This window comes from Octopus sinensis, linkage group LG15 (assembly GCF_006345805.1).
Source record: "Octopus sinensis linkage group LG15, ASM634580v1, whole genome shotgun sequence".
In the NCBI taxonomy this organism is placed as follows: domain Eukaryota; kingdom Metazoa; phylum Mollusca; class Cephalopoda; order Octopoda; family Octopodidae; genus Octopus; species Octopus sinensis.
This window is the reverse complement of record NC_043011.1, coordinates 43553712-43578860: the sequence shown is the minus strand read 5'-3', so window position 1 is coordinate 43578860 and position 25149 is coordinate 43553712. Positions and strand designations below refer to the sequence as shown.

At 39.3% G+C, this 25149-nt stretch overlaps 47 non-coding genes across 47 annotated transcripts; 2 read left to right on the top strand and 45 right to left on the bottom strand.

Annotated features, from left to right (window-relative positions):
• Window positions 1-509: 509 nt before the first annotated feature.
• Trnaf-gaa lies at window positions 510-582 on the bottom strand. Its single transcript has one exon. It is a non-coding gene; the product is annotated as a tRNA-Phe (tRNA).
• Window positions 583-909: 327 nt separating this feature from the next.
• On the bottom strand, window positions 910-982 carry Trnaf-gaa. Its single transcript has one exon. It is a non-coding gene; the product is annotated as a tRNA-Phe (tRNA).
• A 127-nt stretch (window positions 983-1109) lies between these two features.
• Trnaf-gaa lies at window positions 1110-1182 on the bottom strand. The gene has a single exon. It is a non-coding gene; the product is annotated as a tRNA-Phe (tRNA).
• A 326-nt stretch (window positions 1183-1508) lies between these two features.
• Trnaf-gaa lies at window positions 1509-1581 on the bottom strand. Its single transcript has one exon. It is a non-coding gene; the product is annotated as a tRNA-Phe (tRNA).
• Window positions 1582-1708: 127 nt separating this feature from the next.
• On the bottom strand, window positions 1709-1781 carry Trnaf-gaa. Its single transcript has one exon. It is a non-coding gene; the product is annotated as a tRNA-Phe (tRNA).
• A 327-nt stretch (window positions 1782-2108) lies between these two features.
• Window positions 2109-2181, bottom strand: Trnaf-gaa. The gene has a single exon. It is a non-coding gene; the product is annotated as a tRNA-Phe (tRNA).
• A 127-nt stretch (window positions 2182-2308) lies between these two features.
• Trnaf-gaa lies at window positions 2309-2381 on the bottom strand. Its single transcript has one exon. It is a non-coding gene; the product is annotated as a tRNA-Phe (tRNA).
• A 127-nt stretch (window positions 2382-2508) lies between these two features.
• Trnaf-gaa lies at window positions 2509-2581 on the bottom strand. The gene has a single exon. It is a non-coding gene; the product is annotated as a tRNA-Phe (tRNA).
• Window positions 2582-2708: 127 nt separating this feature from the next.
• On the bottom strand, window positions 2709-2781 carry Trnaf-gaa. Its single transcript has one exon. It is a non-coding gene; the product is annotated as a tRNA-Phe (tRNA).
• Window positions 2782-3311: 530 nt separating this feature from the next.
• On the bottom strand, window positions 3312-3384 carry Trnaf-gaa. Its single transcript has one exon. It is a non-coding gene; the product is annotated as a tRNA-Phe (tRNA).
• A 526-nt stretch (window positions 3385-3910) lies between these two features.
• On the bottom strand, window positions 3911-3983 carry Trnaf-gaa. The gene has a single exon. It is a non-coding gene; the product is annotated as a tRNA-Phe (tRNA).
• A 326-nt stretch (window positions 3984-4309) lies between these two features.
• Trnaf-gaa lies at window positions 4310-4382 on the bottom strand. The gene has a single exon. It is a non-coding gene; the product is annotated as a tRNA-Phe (tRNA).
• Window positions 4383-4907: 525 nt separating this feature from the next.
• On the bottom strand, window positions 4908-4980 carry Trnaf-gaa. Its single transcript has one exon. It is a non-coding gene; the product is annotated as a tRNA-Phe (tRNA).
• A 524-nt stretch (window positions 4981-5504) lies between these two features.
• Window positions 5505-5577, bottom strand: Trnaf-gaa. Its single transcript has one exon. It is a non-coding gene; the product is annotated as a tRNA-Phe (tRNA).
• A 127-nt stretch (window positions 5578-5704) lies between these two features.
• On the bottom strand, window positions 5705-5777 carry Trnaf-gaa. The gene has a single exon. It is a non-coding gene; the product is annotated as a tRNA-Phe (tRNA).
• A 126-nt stretch (window positions 5778-5903) lies between these two features.
• Window positions 5904-5976, bottom strand: Trnaf-gaa. Its single transcript has one exon. It is a non-coding gene; the product is annotated as a tRNA-Phe (tRNA).
• Window positions 5977-6102: 126 nt separating this feature from the next.
• Trnaf-gaa lies at window positions 6103-6175 on the bottom strand. The gene has a single exon. It is a non-coding gene; the product is annotated as a tRNA-Phe (tRNA).
• A 327-nt stretch (window positions 6176-6502) lies between these two features.
• On the bottom strand, window positions 6503-6575 carry Trnaf-gaa. Its single transcript has one exon. It is a non-coding gene; the product is annotated as a tRNA-Phe (tRNA).
• Window positions 6576-7102: 527 nt separating this feature from the next.
• Window positions 7103-7175, bottom strand: Trnaf-gaa. Its single transcript has one exon. It is a non-coding gene; the product is annotated as a tRNA-Phe (tRNA).
• Window positions 7176-7502: 327 nt separating this feature from the next.
• Window positions 7503-7575, bottom strand: Trnaf-gaa. Its single transcript has one exon. It is a non-coding gene; the product is annotated as a tRNA-Phe (tRNA).
• Window positions 7576-7901: 326 nt separating this feature from the next.
• On the bottom strand, window positions 7902-7974 carry Trnaf-gaa. The gene has a single exon. It is a non-coding gene; the product is annotated as a tRNA-Phe (tRNA).
• A 127-nt stretch (window positions 7975-8101) lies between these two features.
• Window positions 8102-8174, bottom strand: Trnaf-gaa. Its single transcript has one exon. It is a non-coding gene; the product is annotated as a tRNA-Phe (tRNA).
• A 127-nt stretch (window positions 8175-8301) lies between these two features.
• On the bottom strand, window positions 8302-8374 carry Trnaf-gaa. Its single transcript has one exon. It is a non-coding gene; the product is annotated as a tRNA-Phe (tRNA).
• A 726-nt stretch (window positions 8375-9100) lies between these two features.
• Trnaf-gaa lies at window positions 9101-9173 on the bottom strand. The gene has a single exon. It is a non-coding gene; the product is annotated as a tRNA-Phe (tRNA).
• A 127-nt stretch (window positions 9174-9300) lies between these two features.
• Trnaf-gaa lies at window positions 9301-9373 on the bottom strand. The gene has a single exon. It is a non-coding gene; the product is annotated as a tRNA-Phe (tRNA).
• A 527-nt stretch (window positions 9374-9900) lies between these two features.
• On the bottom strand, window positions 9901-9973 carry Trnaf-gaa. Its single transcript has one exon. It is a non-coding gene; the product is annotated as a tRNA-Phe (tRNA).
• A 527-nt stretch (window positions 9974-10500) lies between these two features.
• Window positions 10501-10573, bottom strand: Trnaf-gaa. The gene has a single exon. It is a non-coding gene; the product is annotated as a tRNA-Phe (tRNA).
• A 327-nt stretch (window positions 10574-10900) lies between these two features.
• Window positions 10901-10973, bottom strand: Trnaf-gaa. The gene has a single exon. It is a non-coding gene; the product is annotated as a tRNA-Phe (tRNA).
• Window positions 10974-11500: 527 nt separating this feature from the next.
• Window positions 11501-11573, bottom strand: Trnaf-gaa. The gene has a single exon. It is a non-coding gene; the product is annotated as a tRNA-Phe (tRNA).
• A 525-nt stretch (window positions 11574-12098) lies between these two features.
• Window positions 12099-12171, bottom strand: Trnaf-gaa. The gene has a single exon. It is a non-coding gene; the product is annotated as a tRNA-Phe (tRNA).
• A 127-nt stretch (window positions 12172-12298) lies between these two features.
• Trnaf-gaa lies at window positions 12299-12371 on the bottom strand. Its single transcript has one exon. It is a non-coding gene; the product is annotated as a tRNA-Phe (tRNA).
• A 326-nt stretch (window positions 12372-12697) lies between these two features.
• On the bottom strand, window positions 12698-12770 carry Trnaf-gaa. Its single transcript has one exon. It is a non-coding gene; the product is annotated as a tRNA-Phe (tRNA).
• Window positions 12771-12897: 127 nt separating this feature from the next.
• Trnaf-gaa lies at window positions 12898-12970 on the bottom strand. The gene has a single exon. It is a non-coding gene; the product is annotated as a tRNA-Phe (tRNA).
• A 522-nt stretch (window positions 12971-13492) lies between these two features.
• On the bottom strand, window positions 13493-13565 carry Trnaf-gaa. The gene has a single exon. It is a non-coding gene; the product is annotated as a tRNA-Phe (tRNA).
• A 127-nt stretch (window positions 13566-13692) lies between these two features.
• On the bottom strand, window positions 13693-13765 carry Trnaf-gaa. Its single transcript has one exon. It is a non-coding gene; the product is annotated as a tRNA-Phe (tRNA).
• A 326-nt stretch (window positions 13766-14091) lies between these two features.
• On the bottom strand, window positions 14092-14164 carry Trnaf-gaa. The gene has a single exon. It is a non-coding gene; the product is annotated as a tRNA-Phe (tRNA).
• A 127-nt stretch (window positions 14165-14291) lies between these two features.
• On the bottom strand, window positions 14292-14364 carry Trnaf-gaa. The gene has a single exon. It is a non-coding gene; the product is annotated as a tRNA-Phe (tRNA).
• Window positions 14365-14490: 126 nt separating this feature from the next.
• Trnaf-gaa lies at window positions 14491-14563 on the bottom strand. The gene has a single exon. It is a non-coding gene; the product is annotated as a tRNA-Phe (tRNA).
• Window positions 14564-14690: 127 nt separating this feature from the next.
• Trnaf-gaa lies at window positions 14691-14763 on the bottom strand. Its single transcript has one exon. It is a non-coding gene; the product is annotated as a tRNA-Phe (tRNA).
• A 126-nt stretch (window positions 14764-14889) lies between these two features.
• Trnaf-gaa lies at window positions 14890-14962 on the bottom strand. The gene has a single exon. It is a non-coding gene; the product is annotated as a tRNA-Phe (tRNA).
• A 327-nt stretch (window positions 14963-15289) lies between these two features.
• On the bottom strand, window positions 15290-15362 carry Trnaf-gaa. Its single transcript has one exon. It is a non-coding gene; the product is annotated as a tRNA-Phe (tRNA).
• Window positions 15363-15489: 127 nt separating this feature from the next.
• Window positions 15490-15562, bottom strand: Trnaf-gaa. Its single transcript has one exon. It is a non-coding gene; the product is annotated as a tRNA-Phe (tRNA).
• Window positions 15563-15686: 124 nt separating this feature from the next.
• On the bottom strand, window positions 15687-15759 carry Trnaf-gaa. Its single transcript has one exon. It is a non-coding gene; the product is annotated as a tRNA-Phe (tRNA).
• Window positions 15760-16086: 327 nt separating this feature from the next.
• On the bottom strand, window positions 16087-16159 carry Trnaf-gaa. Its single transcript has one exon. It is a non-coding gene; the product is annotated as a tRNA-Phe (tRNA).
• A 127-nt stretch (window positions 16160-16286) lies between these two features.
• Window positions 16287-16359, bottom strand: Trnaf-gaa. The gene has a single exon. It is a non-coding gene; the product is annotated as a tRNA-Phe (tRNA).
• A 4502-nt stretch (window positions 16360-20861) lies between these two features.
• Window positions 20862-20935, top strand: Trnan-guu. Its single transcript has one exon. It is a non-coding gene; the product is annotated as a tRNA-Asn (tRNA).
• A 2391-nt stretch (window positions 20936-23326) lies between these two features.
• Window positions 23327-23400, top strand: Trnan-guu. The gene has a single exon. It is a non-coding gene; the product is annotated as a tRNA-Asn (tRNA).
• The last annotated feature ends 1749 nt before the right edge of the window (window positions 23401-25149 follow it).

Below are 25149 nucleotides of genomic sequence, written 5' to 3'. Positions count from 1 at the left end.
CATTTTATTGACATGGAGAGATGGCATGAAGAAAACCAAGTTGTCATAGAAGTTTCGTAAATATTTATTATTCGATTGAACCTAAGACCAAAATAAAAATGAGGTACGATGCCGAAACCCGGGATCGAACCAGGGACCTTTAGATCTTCAGTCTAACGCTCTCCCAAATGAGCTATGTCGGCTGTACATTGCTGATTTACCATTTTATTGACATGGAGAGATGACATGAAGAAAACCAAGTTGTCATAGAAATTTCGTAAGTATTTATTATTCGATTGAACCTAAGACCAAAATAAAAATGAGGTACGATGCCGAAACCCGGGATCGAAGCAGGGACCTTTAGATCTTCAGTCTAACGCTCTCCCAACTGAGCTATTTCGGCTATGCGTTGCTGATTTACCATTTTATTGGCATGGAGAGATGACATGAAGAAAACCAAGTTGTCATAGAAATTTCGTAACTATTTATTATTCGATTGAACCTAAGACCAAAATAAAAATGAGGTACGATGCCGAAACCCGGGATCGAACCAGGGACCTTTAGATCTTCAGTCTAACGCTCTCCCAACTGAGCTATTTCGGCTATGCGTTGCTGATTTACCATTTTATTGGCATGGAGAGATGACATGAAGAAAACCAAGTTGTCATGGAAATTTCGTAAATATTTATTATTCGATTGAACCTAAGACCAAAATAAAAATGAGGTACGATGCCGAAACCCGGGATCGAACCAGGGACCTTTAGATCTTCAGTCTAACGCTCTCCCAACTGAGCTATGTCGGCTGTACGTTGCTGATTTACCATTTTATTGTCATGGAGAGATGACATGAAGAAAACCAAGTTGTCATAGAAATTTCGTAAGTATTTATTATTCGATTGAACCTAAGACCAAAATAAAAATGAGGTACGATGCCGAAACCCGGGATCGAACCAGGGACCTTTAGATCTTCAGTCTAACGCTCTCCCAACTGAGCTATTTCGGCTATGCGTTGCTGATTTACCATTTTATTGGCATGGAGAGATGACATGAAGAAAACCAAGTTGTCATAGAAATTTCGTAAATATTTATTATTCGATTGAACCTAAGACCAAAATAAAAATGAGGTACGATGCCGAAACCCGGGATCGAACCAGGGACCTTTAGATCTTCAGTCTAACGCTCTCCCAACTGAGCTATTTCGGCTGTGCGTTGCTGATTTACCATTTTATTGACATGGAGAGATGGCATGAAGAAAACCAAGTTGTCATAGAAATTTCGTAAATATTATTATTCGATTGAACCTAAGACCAAAATAAAAATGAGGTACGATGCCGAAACTCGGGATCGAACCAGGGACCTTTAGATCTTCAGTCTAACGCTCTCCCAACTGAGCTATGTCGGCTGTACATTGCTGATTTACCATTTTATTGACATGGAGAGATGACATGAAGAAAACCAAGTTGTCATAGAAATTTCGTAAGTATTTATTATTCGATTGAACCTAAGACCAAAATAAAAATGAGGTACGATGCCGAAACCCGGGATCGAACCAGGGACCTTTAGATCTTCAGTCTAACGCTCTCCCAACTGAGCTATTTCGGCTATGCGTTGCTGATTTACCATTTTATTGGCTTGGAGAGATGACATGAAGAAAACCAAGTTGTCATGGAAATTTCGTAAATATTTATTATTCGATTGAACCTAAGACCAAAATAAAAATGAGGTACGATGCCGAAACCCGGGATCGAACCAGGGACCTTTAGATCTTCAGTCTAACGCTCTCCCAACTGAGCTATTTCGGCTATGCGTTGCTGATTTACCATTTTATTGGCATGGAGAGATGACATGAAGAAAACCAAGTTGTCATGGAAATTTCGTAAATATTTATTATTCGATTGAACCTAAGACCAAAATAAAAATGAGGTACGATGCCGAAACCCGGGATCGAACCAGTGACCTTTAGATCTTCAGTCTAACGCTCTCCCAACTGAGCTATGTCGGCTGTACTTTGCTGATTTACCATTTTATTGACATGGAGAGATGACATGAAGAAAACCAAGTTGTCATAGAAATTTCGTAAGTATTTATTATTCGATTGAACCTAAGACCAAAATAAAAATGAGGTACGATGCCGAAACCCGGGATCGAACCAGGGACCTTTAGATCTTCAGTCTAACGCTCTCCCAACTGAGCTATTTCGGCTATGCGTTGCTGATTTACCATTTTATTGGCATGGAGAGATGACATGAAGAAAACCAAGTTGTCATAGAAATTTCGTAAATATTTATTATTCGATTGAACCTAAGACCAAAATAAAAATGAGGTACGATGCCGAAACCCGGGATCGAACCAGGGACCTTTAGATCTTCAGTCTAACGCTCTCCCAACTGAGCTATTTCGGCTATGCGTTGCTGATTTACCATTTTATTGGCATGGAGAGATGACATGAAGAAAACCAATTTGTCATGGAAATTTCGTAAATATTTATTATTCGATTGAACCTAAGACCAAAATAAAAATGAGGTACGATGCCGAAACCCGGGATCGAACCAGGGACCTTTAGATCTTCAGTCTAACGCTCTCCCAACTGAGCTATTTCGGCTATGCGTTGCTGATTTACCATTTTATTGGCATGGAGAGATGACATGAAGAAAACCAAGTTGTCATGGAAATTTCGTAAATATTTATTATTCGATTGAACCTAAGACCAAAATAAAAATGAGGTACGATGCCGAAACCCGGGATCGAACCAGGGACCTTTAGATCTTCAGTCTAACGCTCTCCCAACTGAGCTATTTCGGCTATGCGTTGCTGATTTACCATTTTATTGGCATGGAGAGATGACATGAAGAAAACCAAGTTGTCATAGAAATTTCGTAAATATTTATTATTCGATTGAACCTAAGACCAAAATAAAAATGAGGTACGATGCCGAAACCCGGGATCGAACCAGTGACCTTTAGATCTTCAGTGTAACGCTCTCCCAACTGAGCTATTTCGGCTGTGCGTTGCTGATTTAACATTTTATCGACATGGAGAGATGGCATGAAGAAAACCAAGTTGTCATAGAAATTTCGTAAATAAATATTTATTATTCGATTGAACCTAAGACCAAAATAAAAATGAGGTACGATGCCGAAACCCGGGATCGAAGCAGGGACGTTTAGATCTTCAGTCTAACGCTCTCCAACTGAGCTATTTCGGCTATGCGTTGCTAATTTACCATTTTATTGGCATGGAGAGATGACATGAAGAAAACCAAGTTGTCATAGAAATTTCGTAAATATTTATTATTCGATTGAACCTAAGACCAAAATAAAAATGAGGTACGATGCCGAAACCCGGGATCGAACCAGGGACCTTTAGATCTTCAGTCTAACGCTCTCCCAACTGAGCTATTTCGGCTATGCGTTGCTGATTTACCATTTTATTGACATGGAGAGATGGCATGAAGAAAACCAAGTTGTCATAGAAATTTCGTAAATATTTATTATTCGATTGAACCTAAGACCAAAATAAAAATGAGGTACGATGCCGAAACCCGGGATCGAAGCAGGGACCTTTAGATCTTCAGTCTAACGCTCTCCCAACTGAGCTATTTCGGCTGTGCGTTGCTGATTTAACATTTTATCGACATGGAGAGATGGCATGAAGAAAACCAAGTTGTCATAGAAATTTCGTAAATATTTATTATTCGATGGAACCTAAGAACAAAATAAAAATGAGGTACGATGCCGAAACCGGGATCGAAGCAGGGACGTTTAGATCTTCAGTCTAACGCTCTCCCAACTGAGCTATTTCGGCTATGCGTTGCTGATTTACCATTTTATTGGCATGGAGAGATGGCATGAAGAAAACCAAGTTGTCATAGAAATTTCGTAAATATTTATTATTCGATTGAACCTAAGAACAAAATAAAAATGAGGTACGATGCCGAAACCCGGGATCGAACCAGGGACCTTTAGATCTTCAGTCTAACGCTCTCCCAACTGAGCTATTTCGGCTATGCGTTGCTGATTTACCATTTTATTGACGTGGAGAGATGACATGAAGAAAACCAAGTTGTCATAGAAATTTCGTAAATATTTATTATTCGATTGAAACTAAAACCAAAATAAAAATGAGGTACGATGCCGAAACCCGGGATCGAAGCAGGGACCTTTAGATCTTCAGTCTAACGCTCTCCCAACAGAGCTATTTCGGCTATGCGTTGCTGATTTACCATTTTATTGACATGGAGAGATGACATGAAGAAAACCAAGTTGTCATAGAAATTTCGTAAAATTTATTATTCGATTGAACCTAAGACCAAAATAAAAATGAGGTACGATGCCGAAACCCGGGATCGAACCAGGGACCTTTAGATCTTCAGTCTAACGCTCTCCCAACTGAGCTATTTCGGCTATGCGTTGCTGATTTACCATTTTATTGGCATGGAGAGATGACATGAAGAAAACCAAGTTGTCATGGAAATTTCGTAAATATTTATTATTCGATTGAACCTAAGACCAAAATAAAAATGAGGTACGATGCCGAAACCCGGGATCGAACCAGTGACCTTTAGATCTTCAGTCTAACGCTCTCCCAACTGAGCTATTTCGGCTATGCGTTGCTGATTTACCATTTTATTGGCATGGAGAGATGACATGAAGAAAACCAAGTTGTCATGGAAATTTCGTAAATATTTATTATTCGATTGAACCTAAGACCAAAATAAAAATGAGGTACGATGCCGAAACCCGGGATCGAACCAGTGACCTTTAGATCTTCAGTCTAACGCTCTCCCAACTGAGCTATGTCGGCTGTACTTTGCTGATTTACCATTTTATTGACATGGAGATGACATGAAGAAAACCAAGTTGTCATAGAAATTTCGTAAGTATTTATTATTCGATTGAACCTAAGACCAAAATAAAAATGAGGTACGATGCCGAAACCCGGGATCGAACCAGGGACCTTTAGATCTTCAGTCTAACGCTCTCCCAACTGAGCTATTTCGGCTATGCGTTGCTGATTTACCATTTTATTGGCATGGAGAGATGACATGAAGAAAACCAAGTTGTCATAGAAATTTCGTAAATATTATTATTCGATTGAACCTAAGACCAAAATAAAAATGAGGTACGATGCCGAAACCGGGATCGAACCAGGGACCTTTAGATCTTCAGTCTAACGCTCTCCCAACTGAGCTATTTCGGCTATGCGTTGCTGATTTACCATTTTATTGGCATGGAGAGATGACATGAAGAAAACCAAGTTGTCATGGAAATTTCGTAAATATTTATTATTCGATTGAACCTAAGACCAAAATGAAAATGAGGTACGATGCCGAAACCGGGATCGAACCAGGGACCTTTAGATCTTCAGTCTAACGCTCTCCCAACTGAGCTATTTCGGCTATGCGTTGCTGATTTACCATTTTATTGGCATGGAGAGATGACATGAAGAAAACCAAGTTGTCATGGAAATTTCGTAAATATTTATTATTCGATTGAACCTAAGACCAAAATAAAAATGAGGTACGATGCCGAAACCCGGGATCGAACCAGGGACCTTTAGATCTTCAGTCTAACGCTCTCCCAACTGAGCTATTTCGGCTATGCGTTGCTGATTTACCATTTTATTGGCATGGAGAGATGACATGAAGAAAACCAAGTTGTCATAGAAATTTCGTAAATATTTATTATTCGATTGAACCTAAGACCAAAATAAAAATGAGGTACGATGCCGAAACCCGGGATCGAACCAGGGACCTTTAGATCTTCAGTCTAACGCTCTCCCAACTGAGCTATTTCGGCTATGCGTTGCTGATTTACCATTTTATTGGCATGGAGAGATGACATGAAAAAACCAAGTTATCATGGAAATTTCGTAAATATTTATTATTCGATAGAACCTAAGACCAAAATAAAAATGAGGTACGATGCCGAAACCCGGGATCGAACCAGGGACCTTTAGATCTTCAGTCTAACGCTCTCCCAACTGAGCTATTTCGGCTATGCGTTGCTGATTTACCATTTTATTGTCATGGAGAGATGGCATGAAGAAAACCAAGTTGTCATAGAAATTTCGTAAATATTTATTATTCGATTGAACCTAAGAACAAAAAAAAATGAGGTACGATGCCGAAACCCGGGATCGAACCAGGGACCTTTAGATCTTCAGTCTAACGCTCTCCCAACTGAGCTATTTCGGCTATGCGTTGCTGATTCACCATTTTATTGTCATGGAGAGATGGCATGAAGAAAACCAAGTTGTCATAGAAATTTCGTAAATATTTATTATTCGATTGAACCTAAGACCAAAATAAAAATGAGGTACGATGCCGAAACCCGGGATCGAAGCAGGGACGTTTAGATCTTCAGTCTAACGCTCTCCCAACTGAGCTATTTCGGCTATGCGTTGCTGATTTACCATTTTATTGGCATGGAGAGATGACATGAAGAAAACCAAGTTGTCATAGAAATTTCGTAAATATTTATTATTCGATTGAACCTAAGACCAAAATAAAAATGAGGTACGATGCCGAAACCCGGGATCGAACCAGGGACCTTTAGATCTTCAGTCTAACGCTCTCCCAACTGAGCTATTTCGGCTATGCGTTGCTGATTTACCATTTTATTGACATGGAGAGATGGCATGAAGAAAACCAAGTTGTCATAGAAATTTCGTAAATATTTATTATTCGATTGAACCTAAGACCAAAATAAAAATGAGGTACGATGCCGAAACCCGGGATCGAAGCAGGGACCTTTAGATCTTCAGTCTAACGCTCTCCCAACTGAGCTATTTCGGCTGTGCGTTGCTGATTTAACATTTTATCGACATGGAGAGATGGCATGAAGAAAACCAAGTTGTCATAGAAATTTCGTAAATATTTATTATTCGATGGAACCTAAGAACAAAATAAAAATGAGGTACGATGCCGAAACCCGGGATCGAAGCAGGGACGTTTAGATCTTCAGTCTAACGCTCTCCCAACTGAGCTATTTCGGCTATGCGTTGCTGATTTACCATTTTATTGGCATGGAGAGATGACATGAAGAAAACCAAGTTGTCATAGAAATTTCGTAAATATTTATTATTCGATTGAACCTAAGACCAAAATAAAAATGAGGTACGATGCCGAAACCCGGGATCGAACCAGGGACCTTTAGATCTTCAGTCTAACGCTCTCCCAACTGAGCTATTTCGGCTATGCGTTGCTGATTTACCATTTTATTGACATGGAGAGATGGCATGAAGAAAACCAAGTTGTCATAGAAATTTCGTAAATATTTATTATTCGATTGAACCTAAGACCAAAATAAAAATGAGGTACGATGCCGAAACCCGGGATCGAAGCAGGGACCTTTAGATCTTCAGTCTAACGCTCTCCCAACAGAGCTATTTCGGCTATGCGTTGCTGATTTACCATTTTATTGACATGGAGAGATGACATGAAGAAAACCAAGTTGTCATAGAAATTTCGTAAATATTTATTATTCGATTGAACCTAAGACCAAAATAAAAATGAGGTACGATGCCGAAACCCGGGATCGAACCAGGGACCTTTAGATCTTCAGTCTAACGCTCTCCCAACTGAGCTATTTCGGCTATGCGTTGCTGATTTACCATTTTATTGGCATGGAGAGATGACATGAAGAAAACCAAATTGTCATGGAAATTTCGTAAATATTTATTATTCGATTGAACCTAAGACCAAAATAAAAATGAGGTACGATGCCGAAACCCGGGATCGAACCAGTGACCTTTAGATCTTCAGTCTAACGCTCTCCCAACTGAGCTATGTCGGCTGTACTTTGCTGATTTACCATTTTATTGACATGGAGAGATGACATGAAGAAAACAAGTTGTCATAGAAATTTCGTAAGTATTTATTATTCGATTGAACCTAAGACCAAAATAAAAATGAGGTACGATGCCGAAACCCGGGATCGAACCAGGGACCTTTAGATCTTCAGTCTAACGCTCTCCCAACTGAGCTATTTCGGCTATGCGTTGCTGATTTACCATTTTATTGGCATGGAGAGATGACATGAAGAAAACCAAGTTGTCATAGAAATTTCGTAAATATTTATTATTCGATTGAACCTAAGACCAAAATAAAAATGAGGTACGATGCCGAAACCCGGGATCGAACCAGGGACCTTTAGATCTTCAGTCTAACGCTCTCCCAACTGAGCTATTTCGGCTATGCGTTGCTGATTTACCATTTTATTGGCATGGAGAGATGACATGAAGAAAACCAAGTTGTCATGGAAATTTCGTAAATATTTATTATTCGATTGAACCTAAGACCAAAATGAAAATGAGGTACGATGCCGAAACCCGGGATCGAACCAGGGACCTTTAGATCTTCAGTCTAACGCTCTCCCAACTGAGCTATTTCGGCTATGCGTTGCTGATTTACCATTTTATTTTATGGATGGAGATGACATGAAGAAAACCAAGTTGTCATGGAAATTTCGTAAATATTTATTATTCGATTGAACCTAAGACCAAAATAAAAATGAGGTACGATGCCGAAACCCGGGATCGAACCAGGGACCTTTAGATCTTCAGTCTAACGCTCTCCCAACTGAGCTATTTCGCTATGCGTTGCTGATTTACCATTTTATTGGCATGGAGAGATGACATGAAGAAAACCAAGTTGTCATGGAAATTTCGTAAATATTTATTATTCGATTGAACCTAAGACCAAAATAAAAATGAGGTACGATGCCGAAACCGGGATCGAACCAGGGACCTTTAGATCTTCAGTCTAACGCTCTCCCAACTGAGCTATTTCGGCTATGCGTTGCTGATTTACCATTTTATTGGCATGGAGAGATGACATGAAGAAAACCAAGTTATCATGGAAATTTCGTAAATATTTATTATTCGATAGAACCTAAGACCAAAATAAAAATGAGGTACGATGCCGAAACCCGGGACCGAACCAGGGACCTTTAGATCTTCAGTCTAACGCTCTCCCAACTGAGCTATTTCGGCTATGCGTTGCTGATTTACCATTTTATTGTCATGGAGAGATGGCATGAAGAAAACCAAGTTGTCATAGAAATTTCGTAAATATTTATTATTCGATTGAACCTAAGAACAAAATAAAAATGAGGTACGATGCCGAAACCCGGGATCGAACCAGGGACCTTTAGATCTTCAGTCTAACGCTCTCCCAACTGAGCTATTTCGGCTATGCGTTGCTGATTTACCATTTTATTGTCATGGAGAGATGGCATGAAGAAAACCAAGTTGTCATAGAAATTTCGTAAATATTTATTATTCGATTGAACCTAAGAACAAAATAAAAATGAGGTACGATGCCGAAACCCGGGATCGAACCAGGGACCTTTAGATCTTCAGTCTAACGCTCTCCCAACTGAGCTATTTCGGCTATGCGTTGCTGATTCACCATTTTATTGTCATGGAGAGATGGCATGAAGAAAACCAAGTTGTCATAGAAATTTCGTAAATATTTATTATTCGATTGAACCTAAGACCAAAATCAAAATGAGGTACGATGCCGAAACCCGGGATCGAAGCAGGGACCTTTAGATCTTCAGTGTAACGCTCTCCCAACTGAGCTATTTCGGCTGTGCGTTGCTGATTTAACATTTTATCGACATGGAGAGATGGCATGAAGAAAACCAAGTTGTCATAGAAATTTCGTAAATATTTATTATTCGATTGAACCTAAGACCAAAATAAAAATGAGGTACGATGCCGAAACCCGGGATCGAAGCAGGGACGTTTAGATCTTCAGTCTAACGCTCTCCCAACTGAGCTATTTCGGCTATGCGTTGCTGATTTACCATTTTATTGGCATGGAGAGATGACATGAAGAAAACCAAGTTGTCATAGAAATTTCGTAAATATTTATTATTCGATTGAACCTAAGACCAAAATAAAAATGAGGTACGATGCCGAAACCCGGGATCGAACCAGGGACCTTTAGATCTTCAGTCTAACGCTCTCCCAACTGAGCTATTTCGGCTATGCGTTGCTGATTTACCATTTTATTGACATGGAGAGATGGCATGAAGAAAACCAAGTTGTCATAGAAATTTCGTAAATATTTATTATTCGATTGAACCTAAGACCAAAATAAAAATGAGGTACGATGCCGAAACCCGGGATCGAAGCAGGGACCTTTAGATCTTCAGTCTAACGCTCTCCCAACTGAGCTATTTCGGCTGTGCGTTGCTGATTTAACATTTTGTCGACATGGAGAGATGGCATGAAGAAAACCAAGTTGTCATAGAAATTTCGTAAATATTTATTATTCGATGGAACCTAAGACCAAAATAAAAATGAGGTACGATGCCGAAACCCGGGATCGAAGCAGGGACGTTTAGATCTTCAGTCTAACGCTCTCCCAACTGAGCTATTTCGGCTATGCGTTGCTGATTTACCATTTTATTGGCATGGAGAGATGACATGAAGAAAACCAAGTTGTCATAGAAATTTCGTAAATATTTATTATTCGATTGAACCTAAGACCAAAATAAAAATGAGGTACGATGCCGAAACCCGGGATCGAACCAGGGACCTTTAGATCTTCAGTCTAACGCTCTCCCAACTGAGCTATTTCGGCTATGCGTTGCTGATTTACCATTTTATTGACATGGAGAGATGGCATGAAGAAAACCAAGTTGTCATAGAAATTTCGTAAATATTTATTATTCGATTGAACCTAAGACCAAAATAAAAATGAGGTACGATGCCGAAACCCGGGATCGAAGCAGGGACCTTTAGATCTTCAGTCTAACGCTCTCCCAACAGAGCTATTTCGGCTATGCGTTGCTGATTTACCATTTTATTGACATGGAGAGATGACATGAAGAAAACCAAGTTGTCATAGAAATTTCGTAAATATTTATTATTCGATTGAACCTAAGAACAAAATAAAAATGAGGTACGATGCCGAAACCCGGGATCGAACCAGGGACCTTTAGATCTTCAGTCTAACGCTCTCCCAACTGAGCTATTTCGGCTATGCGTTGCTGATTTACCATTTTATTGACATGGAGAGATGGCATGAAGAAAACCAAGTTGTCATAGAAATTTCGTAAATATTTATTATTCGATTGAACCTAAGACCAAAATAAAAATGAGGTACGATGCCGAAACCCGGGATCGAAGCAGGGACCTTTAGATCTTCAGTCTAACGCTCTCCCAACTGAGCTATTTCGGCTATGCGTTGCAGATTTACCACTTTATTGGCATGGAGAGATGGCATGAAGAAAACCAAGTTGTCATAGAAATTTCGTAAATATTTATTATTCGATTGAACCTAAGACCAAAATAAAAATGAAGTACGATGCCGAAACCCGGGATCGAAGCAGGGACCTTTAGATCTTCAGTCTAACGCTCTCCCAACTGAGCTATTTCGGCTATGCGTTGCTGATTTACCATTTTATTGACATGGAGAGATGGCATGAAGAAAACCAAGTTGTCATAGAAATTTCGTAAATATTTATTATTCGATTGAACCTAAGACCAAAATAAAAATGAGGTACGATGCCGAAACCCGGGATCGAACCAGGGACCTTTAGATCTTCAGTCTAACGCTCTCCCAACTGAGCTATTTCGGCTATGCGTTGCTGATTTACCATTTTATTGACATGGAGAGATGGCATGAAGAAAACCAAGTTGTCATAGAAATTTCGTAAATATTATTATTCGATTGAACCTAAGACCAAAATAAAAATGAGGTACGATGCCGAAACCCGGGATCAAACCAGGGACCTTTAGATCTTCAGTCTAACGCTCTCCCAACTGAGCTATTTCGGCTATGCGTTGCTGATTTACCATTTTATTGACATGGAGAAATGGCATGAAGAAAACCAAGTTGTCATAGAAATTTCGTAAATATTTATTATTCGATTGAACCTAAGACCAAAATAAAAATGAGGTACGATGCCGAAACCCGGGATCGAAGCAGGGACCTTTAGATCTTCAGTCTAACGCTCTCCCAACTGAGCTATTTCGGCTGTGCGTTGCTGATTTACTATTTCATTGTCATGGAGAGATGGCATGAAGAAAACCAAGTTGTCATAGAAATTTCGTAAATATTTATTATTCGATTGAACCTAAGACAAAATAAAAATGAGGTACGATGCCGAAACCCGGGATCGAACCAGGGACCTTTAGATCTTCAGTCTAACGCTCTCCCAACTGAGCTATTTCGGCTGTGCGTTGCTGATTTACCATTTTATTGTCATGGAGAGATGGCATGAAGAAAACCAAGTTGTCATAGAAATTTCGTAAATATTTATTATTCGATTGAACCTAAGACCAAAATAAAAATGAGGTACGATGCCGAAACCCGGGATCGAACCAGGGACCTTTAGATCTTCAGTCTAACGCTCTCCCAACTGAGCTATTTCGGCTGTGCGTTGCTGATTTACCATTTTATTGTCATGGAGAGATGGCATGAAGAAAACCAAGTTGTCATAGAAATTTCGTAAATATTTATTATTCGATTGAACCTAAGACAAAATAAAAATGAGGTACGATGCCGAAACCCGGGATCGAACCAGGGACCTTTAGATCTTCAGTCTCACGCTCTCCCAACTGAGCTATTTCGGCTATGCGTTGCTGATTTACCATTTTATTGGCGTGGAGAGATGGCATGAAGAAAACCAAGTTGTCATAGAAATTTCGTAAATATTTATTATTCGATTGAACCTAAGACCAAAATAAAAATGAGGTACGATGCCGAAACCCGGGATCGAACCAGGGACCTTTAGATCTTCAGTCTAACGCTCTCCCAACTGAGCTATTTCGGCTGTGCGCTGCTGATTTACCATTTTATTGGCGTGGAGAGATGACATGAAGAAAACCAAGTTGTCATAGAAATTTCGTAAATATTTATTATTCGATTGAACCTAAGACCAAAATAAAAATGAGGTACGATGCCGAAACCCGGGATCGAACCAGGGACCTTTAGATCTTCAGTCTAACGCTCTCCCAACTGAGCTATTTCGGCTGTGCGTTGCTGATTTACCATTTTATTGACATGGAGAGATGACATGAAGAAAACCAAGTTGTCATAGAAATTTCGTAATATTTATTATTCGATTGAACCTAAGACCAAAATAAAAATGAGGTACGATGCCGAAACCCGGGATCGAACCAGGGACCTTTAGATCTTCAGTCTAACGCTCTCCCAACTGAGCTATTTCGGTTATGCGTTGCTGATTTACCATTTTATTGGCATGGAGAGATGGCTGAAGAAAACCAAGTTGTCATAGAAATTTCGTAAATATTATTATTCGATTGAACCTAAGAACAAAATAAAAATGAGGTACGATGCCGAACCCGGGATCGAACCAGGGACCTTTAGATCTTCAGTCTAACGCTCTCCCAACTGAGCTATTTCGGCTATGCGTTGCTGATTTACCATTTTATTGGCATGGAGAGATGGCATGAAGAAAACCAAGTTGTCATAGAAATTTCGTAAAATTTATTATTCGATTGAACCTAAGACCAATATAAAAATGAGGTACGATGCCGAAACCCGGGATCGAACCAGGGACCTTTAGATCTTCAGTCTAACGCTCTCCCAACTGAGCTATTTCGGCTGTGCGTTGCTGATTTACCATTTTATTGACATGGAGAGATGGCATGAAGAAAACCAAGTTGTCATAGAAATTTCGTAAATATTTATTATTCGATTGAACCTAAGACCAAAATAAAAATGAGGTACGATGCCGAAACCCGGGATCGAACCAGGGACCTTTAGATCTTCAGTCTAACGCTCTCCCAACTGAGCTATTTCGGCTATGCGTTGCTGATTTACCATTTTATTGGCATGGAGAGATGGCATGAAGAAAACCAAGTTGTCATAGAAATTTCGTAAATATTTATTATTCGATTGAACCTAAGAACAAAATAAAAATGAGGTACGATGCCGAAACCCGGGATCGAACGAGGGACCTTTAGATCTTCAGTCTAACGCTCCCCCAACTGAGCTATTTCGGCTATGCGTTGCTGATTTACCATTTTATTGGCATGGAGAGATGGCTGAAGAAAACCAAGTTGTCATAGAAATTTCGTAAATATTTATTATTCGATTGAACCTAAGAACAAAATAAAAATGAGATACGATGCCGAAACCCGGGATCGAACCAGGGACCTTTAGATCTTCAGTCTAACGCTCTCCCAACTGAGCTATTTCGGCTGTGCGTTGCTGATTTACCATTTTATTGGCATGGAGAGATGGCATGAAGAAAACCAAGTTGTCATAGAAATTTCGTAAATATTTATTATTCGATTGAACCTAAGACCAAAATAAAAATGAGGTACGATGCCGAAACCCGGGATCGAACCAGGGACCTTTAGATCTTCAGTCTAACGCTCTCCCAACTGAGCTATTTCGGCTGTGCGTTGCTGATTTACCATTTTATTGACATGGAGAGATGCATGAAGAAAACCAAGTTGTCATAGAAATTTCGTAAATATTTATTATTCGATTGAACCTAAGACCAAAATAAAAATGAGGTACGATGCCGAAACCCGGGATCGAACCAGGGACCTTTAGATCTTCAGTCTAACGCTCTCCCAACTGAGCTATTTCGGCTATGCGTTGCTGATTTACCATTTTATTGGCATGGAGAGATGGCATGAAGAAAACCAAGTTGTCATAGAAATTTCGTAAATATTTATTATTCGATTGAACCTAAGACCAATATAAAAATGAGGTACGATGCCGAAACCCGGGATCGAACCAGGGACCTTTAGATCTTCAGTCTAACGCTCTCCCAACTGAGCTATTTCGGCTGTGCGTTGCTGATTTACCATTTTATTGACATGGAGAGATGGCATGAAGAAAACCAAGTTGTCATAGAAATTTCGTAAAATTTATTATTCGATTGAACCTAAGACCAAAATAAAAATGAGGTACGATGCCGAAACCCGGGATCGAACCAGGGACCTTTAGATCTTCAGTCTAACGCTCTCCCAACTGAGCTATTTCGGCTATGCGTTGCTGATTTACCATTTTATTGGCATGGAGAGATGGCATGAAGAAAACCAAGTTGTCATAGAAATTTCGTAAATATTTATTATTCGATTGAACCTAAGAACAAAATAAAAATGAGGTACGATGCCGAAACCCGGGATCGAACGAGGGACCTTTAGATCTTCAGTCTAACGCTCCCCCAACTGAGCTATTTCGGCTATGCGTTGTTGATTTACCATTTCATTGACATGGAGAGATAGCATGAAGAAAACCAAGTTGACATAGAAATTTCGTAAATATTTATTATTCGATTGAACCTAAGAACAAAATAAAAATGAGATACGATGCCGAAACCCGGGATCGAACCAGGGACCTTTAGATCTTCAGTCTAACGCTCTCCCAACTGAGCTATTTCGGCTGTGCGTTGCTGATTTACCATTTTATTGACATGGAGAGATGGCATGAAGAAAACCAAGTTGTCATAGAAATTTCGTAAATATTTATTATTCGATTGAACCTAAGAACAAAATAAAAATGAGGTACGATGCCGAAACCCGGGATCGAACCAGGGACCTTTAGATCTTCAGTCTAACGCTCTCCCAACTGAGCTATTTCGGCTGTGCGTTGCTGATTTACCATTTTATTGACATGGAGAGATGGCATGAAGAAAACCAAGTTGTCATAGAATTTCGTAAATATTTTATTCGATTGAACCTAAGAACAAAATAAAAATGAGGTACGATGCCGAAACCCGGGATCGAACCAGGGACCTTTAGATCTTCAGTCTAACGCTCTCCCAACTGAGCTATTTCGGCTGTGCTTTGCTGATTTACCATTTTATTGACATGGAGAGATGGCATGAAGAAAACCAAGTTGTCATAGAAATTTCGTAAATATTTATTATTCGATTGAACCTAAGACCAAAATAAAAATGAGGTACGATGCCGAAACCCGGGATCGAAGCAGGGACCTTTAGATCTTCAGTGTAACGCTCTCCCATCTGAGCTATTTCGGCTGTGCGTTGCTGATTTACCATTTTATTGGCATGGAGAGATGACATGAAGAAAACCAAGTCGTCATAGAAATTTCGTAAATATTTATTATTCGATTGAACCTAAGACCAAAATAAAAATGAGGTACGATGCCGAAACCCGGGATCGAACCAGGGACCTTTAGATCTTCAGTCTAACGCTCTCCCAACTGAGCTATTTCGGCTATGCGTTGCTGATTTACCATTTTATTGACATTGAGAGATGGCATGAAGAAAACCAAGTTGTCATAGAAATTTCGTAAATATTTATTATTCGATTGAACCCAAGACCAAAATAAAAATGAGGTACGATGCCGAAACCCGGGATCGAACCAGGGACCTTTAGATCTTCAGTCTAACGCTCTCCCAACTGAGCTATTTCGGCTGTGCGTTGTTGATTTACCATTTTATTGACATGGAGAGATGGCATGAAGAAAACCAAGTTGTCATAGAAATTTCGTAAATATTTATTATTCGATTGAACCTAAGACCAAAATAAAAATGAGGTACGATGCCGAAACCCGGGATCGAACCAGGGACCTTTAGATCTTCAACTGACCTATTTCGGCTGTGCGTTGCTGAACTATCATTTTATTGACGTATTCTGTATTGAAATAGTTTGTCGCAAATTTTCGAAACAAAAGTATAACCGAGAAGATTCGATAGCTGACTAGTGGCTGTTCAGTGATGTGTTTCGCTAGACTTGGCAGGCTGGTCACATAGTCACGTACCATGGGAGATACCAAGTATGCTTTATTAGCAATGAAGTAAGTAATCTATTACAAATGTTCGAAGTGTTGGCCATGTAGTTCTAAACAAGTGTTAATACGGAATTTGAAATGCGATGAACCCTTTCAAATTGCTCTTCATTGCCGTTCACTTGTTCACACGCTTCAACAATTCTTTGAAGAAAATGTCCTTGGTCACGAATCTTTTCAGAATACACTCGGAATTTAAGGTAGCCCCAGAAGAAAAAGTCCATAGGGGTTAAATCTGGTGACCGTGGTAGCCATTCAAGTGACCCGTGACGCTCAAACCATCTCCCTGGAAAATGTTCATTCAGAAAATCTCGAACCTGTAATACATAACGGGGCCAAGCCCCATTCTGCTGAAAGCAGACAGGATTTCCCCTTCCATGTGAATGCACATGCGGTATCATCTTTTTGCCAAACATGTCTGGATACGAATCACCTGTCACAGAGCCCTCGAAATAAAATGGTCCAATTACTTGATTGGGCCAAATCCCACACCGCACCCACCATTATCTTGCCCCAGGCTATTTGATTATCTGTCTCCATCCAATGAGGATTGGTTTGTGAGTAATATCAGCAGTTGTGAAAAGAGATGAAGAAAGAGAATGCTAGCAATTTCACATACTGCAGGATGGTGCGTGACTTTATGGCCACCCTGTATATGTCCTAATTTGTCGCAATCGTGACACACAAAACGAGTGTATTAGAGATTCGCTTCTGCCGGGTACTACTATAAACATCGAATTGGCCACCATGCCCACAGGCAGTAGAGATATCCTGCTCGCAATTTCAGTTTCGTATTCTCAACCACAGTGGAGGCACATGGCCTAAGTGGTTAGAGCAGCGGACTCGCGGTCGAGGGATGGCGAGTTCGAATCAGAGACCGGGCGATATATGTATTTATGAACGAAACAGCTAAGTTCCATGCGGCTCCGGCAGAAGGTAATGGCGAACTTCTGCTGACTCTTTCGCCACGACTTTCACTCTTTCCTCCTGCATTTTGCCGCTCACCTGCGACGGACAAGCGTCCCGTCCAGGTGGGGAACCTATACGCCAAGGAAACCGGGAAACCGGCCCTTATGAGCCAGAAAAGTGGCTCGAGAAGGAACAAACAACATTCTCAACCAAAGCGTAGAGTTTGTCAGTTCGCACGACGTGACGTATACTGAATAAATGGAAAGCACATTGGTCTTTGATTCAGGAAATAAGCGGCACTGTGTCACTCATCGTTCTATGAGTGACCCGTGTTTTTTTACGAAGCTGTGTGGTAGAACAGAAACTAGAATTTCCATTTTTCGTAACTTCTGTTTTATGTGTCGTACAACTTCAAAGTTCACCTGTATTCTTATTTTAATTTCGGATACATCTATTCCGTTCGTTTTCAATACTTAAAATTATTTCACGCCTACATTTCTCTGCTACAAATGAAGAAAACTAAAAGAAAAGAAATATATCGCGCAGGCCTTTATAGATGTCTCTGTGGGGCAATCGGTTAGTGCGTTCGGCTGTTAACCGAAACTAATATTATAAAAAAAAACCCCGAAACTTGCTCAATTTCTCTTCCATTAAGCTTCATACTGTACGCATGCGCATTTTTCTCTCAAATTTTCTCAATGTTCACATCAATGTATTTTTTTGTCAACGAACACGTAGTAGCTGGTACTGACCCGCGACCTGGCAGAAACGTTAGCACGCCGGTCGAAATGCTTAGCAGTATTTCGTCTGCCGTTACGTTGTGAGTTCAAATTCCGCCGAGGTCGACTTTGCCTTTCATCCTTTCGGGGTCGATAAATTAACTACCAGTTACGCACTGGGGTCGATATAATCGACTTAATACCTATGTCTGTCCTTGTTTCTACCCTCTATGTTTAGCCCCTTGTGCGTAATAAAGAAATAGGTATCAGCTTTATCGAAAATATTATGTTGATATGTCCGTAATGTTTTAGCAAACTAAATCTTCATACTGTAATACAAATTTATCGTTTAGTTAGGTTAGTCTATGTACAAGACAACTGGATAACGTACGTCAAACTGACGAAATCATTGAGTATAACACAACAATGTTACTTTCATTGCCACGATTTCAATCCTCATGTCGTATACTCTTTTACTTGTTTCAGTCATTTGACTGCGGCCATGCTATAGCACCGCCTTTAGTCGAATAAATCTACCCCAGGACTTATTCTTTGTAAGCCTAGTACTTATTTTATCGGTTTCTCTTGCCGAACCGCTAAGTTGCGGGGACGTAAACACACCAGCATCGGTTGTCAAGCGATGTTGGGAAGACAAACACAGACGCATAAACACGCACACATGTATATACATATATACAACGGGCTTCTTTCAATTTCCGTCCACCAAATACACTCACAAGGATTTGGTCGGCCGGAGGCTATAGTAGAAGACACTTGCCCAAGGTACCACGCAGTGGGACTGAACGCAGAACCATGTGGTTGGTAAGCAAGCTACTTGCTACACAGCCTCTCCTGCGCCTATGAATAATATATTCATGTATCTATTTCTTTGTTTTTTCTTATGCTTCTTCCTTCATAAAATTATAATCTAAATGTTTAATAATATTTAATGCTTCAAAATTTAGCCAATCAGAGCTTAACGTTTTCGATATACCGGAAGTTTTAATTTTTATGTTTTGTTTATAAGAAAATGAAATCTTTCCGACACCTTAAAAGACTGTCTGAGTGAATGGGAGGATTCTGTTAAAAGTGTAATAAATGAGATATATTTTAAAACACAAGGAATTGTTTTTGAAGAAAATCGTTTTTATTAAATAAAACGCAAGCAATATACAATTTTAAATACAGAAATAGACGGAATGAAAATATAATGATAGAAAGAAAATAGGCAAACAATTGTGCGACAAATGAAACAGAATTTACAAGAAAAAAGGCATTTCTTGTACCTGTTCTGCCTCAGACATTCGCAGGGACATCAGTTAATCAAAGAATGATGAGCGGAACCGAAGAACTTTCCACTTGTGCTAATGGACAAACTCAACACTTTGGTTAATAGTTCTAAACTGAAATTGATAGCATAACTCAAACTATGAGCAGACAGTGGAAGCACTCCGTCGGTTACGACGACGAGGGTTCCGGTTGATCCGAATCAACGGAACAGCCTGCTCGTGAAATTAACGTGTAAGTGGCTGAGCACTCCACAGACACGTGTACCCTTAACGTAGTTCTCGGGGATATTCAGCGTGACACAGAGAGTGACAAGGCCGGCCCTTTGAAGTACAGGTACAACAGGAACAGGAAGTAAGAGAAAGTTGTGGTGAAAGAGTACAGCAGGGATCACCACCGTCCCCTGCCGGAGCCTCGTGGAGCTTTTAGGTGTTTTCGCTCAATAAACACTCACAACGTCCGGTCTGGGAATCGAAACCGCGATCCTATGACCGCGAGTCCGCTGCCCTAACCAGTGAGCCATTGCGCCTCCACTGAGCAGACAGTAATTACTAATAGAAAGAAATCTCAAATACACTCGTTCACGAGAAAACAAGGCGGATAGAATTGCCTGTCATATCTGGCGAAACACTTCGCTGAATGGTCAGCTATCAGTTTTCCACGTTTCGTAAATTGTGACAAATCTACTTCAGTACTGAATAGATAAACAATTTCGGAAAGCAATTTCGTCCAGCCGAAATAGCTCAGATGGGAGAGCGTTAGACTGAAGATCTAAAGGTCCGTGGTTCGATCCCGGGTTTCGGCATAGCAGCTCGATTTTATTTTATTTTATTTTATCTTTATTGTCCTACAAATTATAAATATTTATTAGAAATATCTAAATTAACAGAGATTTCTTCATGCCATCTTTTCCTTACACATCGTTCAACTAAGTAAAGGCATTGTAAAGGGAAGTAAGCTGTCTATAGACTTATTAAAATTATATCCTTTTACAAAATTTTAACGGGGTAATCATAATCCATGGATACATTTGGAAAAGTTTGAATAAAATAAACATGCAATTTTAAGAGAAATTTAATGAGACAAATTCCTTTGCAAGCGATGTTTCTTCTTGGTGATTGTAAAGGAGAATTAATTTTCCTTCACGCTTTTTCTATACAACACATGACGTAAACTAAAAGAAAAGAAATTAAAATCACGATTGCTCTCGGAGTGTCTCTGTGGCGCAATCGGTTAGCGCGTTCGGCTGTTAACCGAAAGGTTGGTGGTTCGAGTCCACCCAGGGACGTTTAATTTTTGGTTTCGCTATAATGTTTGCGTTAACCCTTTACGGTAAGGCTTCTGTTTTTTCTTCAATTGCGGCAACAAAATAGAACAATTTTAGTAGGTGTTATTCATACTAAATTTTATTTCAGTTCGTTTATTTTTAGAAATATCCGGAATGAAAGAAAGAAAACAAACAATGATATTGTTCGACACATGAAACAGAATTTATTTTTTTTAAATATGCATTTCTTGCACTTGTTCCGCCACGGGCATTCATAGAGACATAAGGCAATCAGAGAATGATGAGTAATGCAGTGCCTTTTACAGTAAAACTTCACTTTACGAGGAATCGCTTTACGAGACCACGTGTTTACGAGTTTTATTTTATTTTTGAAGCACAAGATCTCAATTCTGAACAAAGTGCAAAACTTTATACTACCATAACAAATGCTTCTGCGTGTTACCTCCGTGCAAAACCCTGTCTCTCTTCACACTAGAAATCGACCTGTAGATCCTCTCTTACACTACACACGTCAAATCACAGTCTCAGAAGAGGAGCTTTACATACAGTTGCTTTTTGATGGGACTTACGATTGGTTGACGATTGGTTGACTCCTTGGAAAGGAGTGGATGACCACGAGGTTTAACCCTCCAGCACTTTATGCTCTCATTAATGTTCTGATGACAACCCATAGGAAGCCAGCGCTTTATGATTTCGTACTCAAGGCGACCCTCTTCAAAAATTCTTCTCTCAGCTTTATCCAAAGCTAGGTCTTCCCAGTTTTTTACATTGATCTGCAGTTCTTTTAGGTTGCCTTTTATTCTGCATTACACTTTCTGTGTATGTTGTGTGTGTAAGGGTATGTGCGATCGCGCGCGCGTGTGTGAGTATGTTCATTAAGGTTTTAGAGAGATGACATGTAGTTTCAGAGCAGAACTCTTGTTGATAATAATAATAATAATAATAATAATAATAATAATAATAATAATAATAATAATAATAATAATAATAATAATAATAATAAATGCCCTGATGCAGCACCAGGCAGTGTGTCTCATGGCTTCTGATCTCAACTGATTGGAAGTGTTATCATGTACATTGTTCTGTCTTGATTTAAAAGATGGGCTACAGCAAATATTCTGCTCAATACCGCAGATTTGCTTGTCAGTTGTTTGACCTTAAGCAGTTGATCATGTCCCTGAGTGGCTGACGATATGTGCATCTCTGATCACGAGCAGAAGTAGTGGCCGTGTGTTGAGAGGAATTCTTTGGGGTTTGGATAATTCTCCGTTGAAAACATGGGTGTTCCGTTCAATATCCTTAAACAACCCTTATTCAGGGACCTTTTGAGCGGGATGGGCTACTCGACCCGAAGAAAATTCTAACTGAGCCCCATCTGTAAGGTCATGCACTGTTTATCTTGATATGAGATCACTATTTCGCGCACATATGGTTGTGATGTATGTGCCTGGTGTACCCTTATCAGACGGGTAGTCATGATGAGTATACTGGGCTTCATAGTTTTTTTTTACCCCAGTATTACTTTGATGGCATGCACTGCTCTCTCACTCAATAATAATAATAATAATAATAATATAATAATAATAATAATAATAATAATAATAATAATAATCATAAAAATAATAATAATAATAATAATGATAATAATAATCCTTTCTGCTATAGGCACAAGGCCTGAAATTTTTGGGGAGGGGCCAGTCGAGTAGATCGACTCCAGTACGCAACTGGTACTTAATTATTGACCCCAAAAGGATGAAAATCAAGGCCGACCTCGGCGGAATTTGAACTCAGAACGTAGCATCAAACGAAACACCGCTAATCATCTTGCTAATAATAATAATAATAATAATAATAATAATAATAATAATAATATCAGGAGAGTGACTGTGGCAAGGAATGTGAAGAGGACTGTTCTAAGCAGGCGCCTATATATTAATGAAAGAAGAAGATAGAGCACTTTCCCTAGCGGCCAGGGTGATTATGGTTTCGGCATACCAATTCGATTTTATTTTATCCTTATTGTCCATCGAATTATAAATATTTATTAGAAATATCTAAATTAACAGAGATTTCTTCATGCCATCTTTTCCTTACACATCGTTCAACTAAGTAAAGGCATTGTAAAGGGAAGTAAGCTGTCTATAGACTTATTAAAATTATATCCTTTTACAAAATTTTAACGGGGTAATCATAATCCATGGATACATTTGGAAAAGTTTGAATAAAATAAACATGCAATTTTAAGAGAAATTTAATGAGACAAATTCTTTCGCAAACGATGTTTCTTCTTGGTGATTGGAAAGGAGAATTAATTTTCCTTCACGCTTTTTCTATACAACACATGACGTAAACTAAAAGAAAAGAAATTAAAATCACGATTGCTCTCGAAGTGTCTCTGTGGCGCAATCGGTTAGCGCGTTCGGCTGTTAACCGAAAGGTTGGTGGTTCGAGTCCACCCAGAGACGTTTAATTTTTGGTTTCGCTATAATGTTTGCGTTAACCCTTTACGGTAAGGCTTCTGTTTTTTCTTCAATTGCGGCAACAAAATAGAACAATTTTAGTAGGTGTTATTCATACTAAATTTTATTTCAGTTCGTTTATTTTTAGAAATATCCGGAATGAAAGAAAGAAAACAAACAATGATATTGTTCGACACATGAAACAGAATTTATTTTTTAAAAAAATGCATTTCTTGCACTTGTTCCGCCACGGGCATTCATAGAGACATAAGGCAATCAGAGAATGATGAGTAATGCAGTGCCTTTTACAGTAAAACTTCACTTTACGAGGAATCGCTTTACGAGACCACGTGTTTACGAGTTTTATTTTATTTTTGAAGCACAAGATCCCAATTCTGAACAAAGTGCAAAACTTTATACTACCATAACAAATGCTTCTGCGTGTTACCTCCGTGCAAAACCCTGTCTCTCTTCACAAGAGAAATCGACCTGTAGATCCTCTCTTACACTACACACGTCGAATCACAGTCTCAGAAGAGGAGCTTTACATACAGTTGCTTTTTGATGGGACTTACGATTGGTTGACGATTGGTTGACTCCTTGGAAAGGAGTGGATGACCACGAGGTTTAACCCTCCAGCACTTTATGCTCTCATTAATGTTCTGATGACAACCCATAGGAAGCCAGCGCTTTATGATTTCGTACTCAAGGCGACCCTCTTCAAAAATTCTTCTCTCAGCTTTATCCAAAGCTAGGTCTTCCCAGTTTTTTACATTGATCTGCAGTTCTTTTAGGTTGCCTTTATTCTGCATTACACTTTCTGTGTATGTTGTGTGTGTAAGGGTATGTGCGATCGCGCGCGCGTGTGTGAGTATGTTCATTAAGGTTTTAGAGAGATGACATGTAGTTTCAGAGCAGAACTCTTGTTGATAATAATAATAATAATAATAATAATAATAATAATAATAATAATAATAATAATAATAATAATAACAAACATAATTTTCGGTTTAAAAAAAAATTTTTTTTTTAGACATTCATTAGTACAACACCAAAAACTCCCCCCCTCCAATATGTGGCACACTAGGCATAACAACAACATGAACTTCCAACCTGTTGTCTCTTGAGGTCACTGGGTGAGACTTGGAGCCAACTTGTACAAATATAAAGCAAAAGTCAAACATAGAATAATAATAATAATAATAATAATAATAATAATATAATAATAATAATAATAATAATAATAATAATAATAATAATAATAAATGCCCTGATGCAGTACCAGGCAGTGTGTCTCATGGCATCTGATCTCAACTGGATTGGAAGTGTTATCATGTACATTGTTTTGTCTTGATATAAAAGATGGGCTACAGCAAATATTCTGCTCAATACCACAGATTTGCTTGGTAGTTGTTTGACCATAACCTGTTGACCATGTCCCTGAGTGGCTGACGATATGTGCATCTCTGATCACGAGCAGAAGTAGTGGCCGTGTGTTGAAAGGAATTCTTTGGGGTTTGGATAATTCTCCATTGGAAACATGGGTGTTTCGTTCAATATCCTTAAACAAGCCTTATTCAGCGACCTTTTGAGCGGGATGGGCTACTCGACCCGAAGAAAATTCTAACTGAGCCCCATCTGTAAGGTCATGCGCTGTTTATCTTGATATGAGATCACTATTTCGCGCACATATAGTTGTGATGTATGTGCCTAGTGTACCCTTATCAGACGGGTAGTCATGATGAGTATACTGGG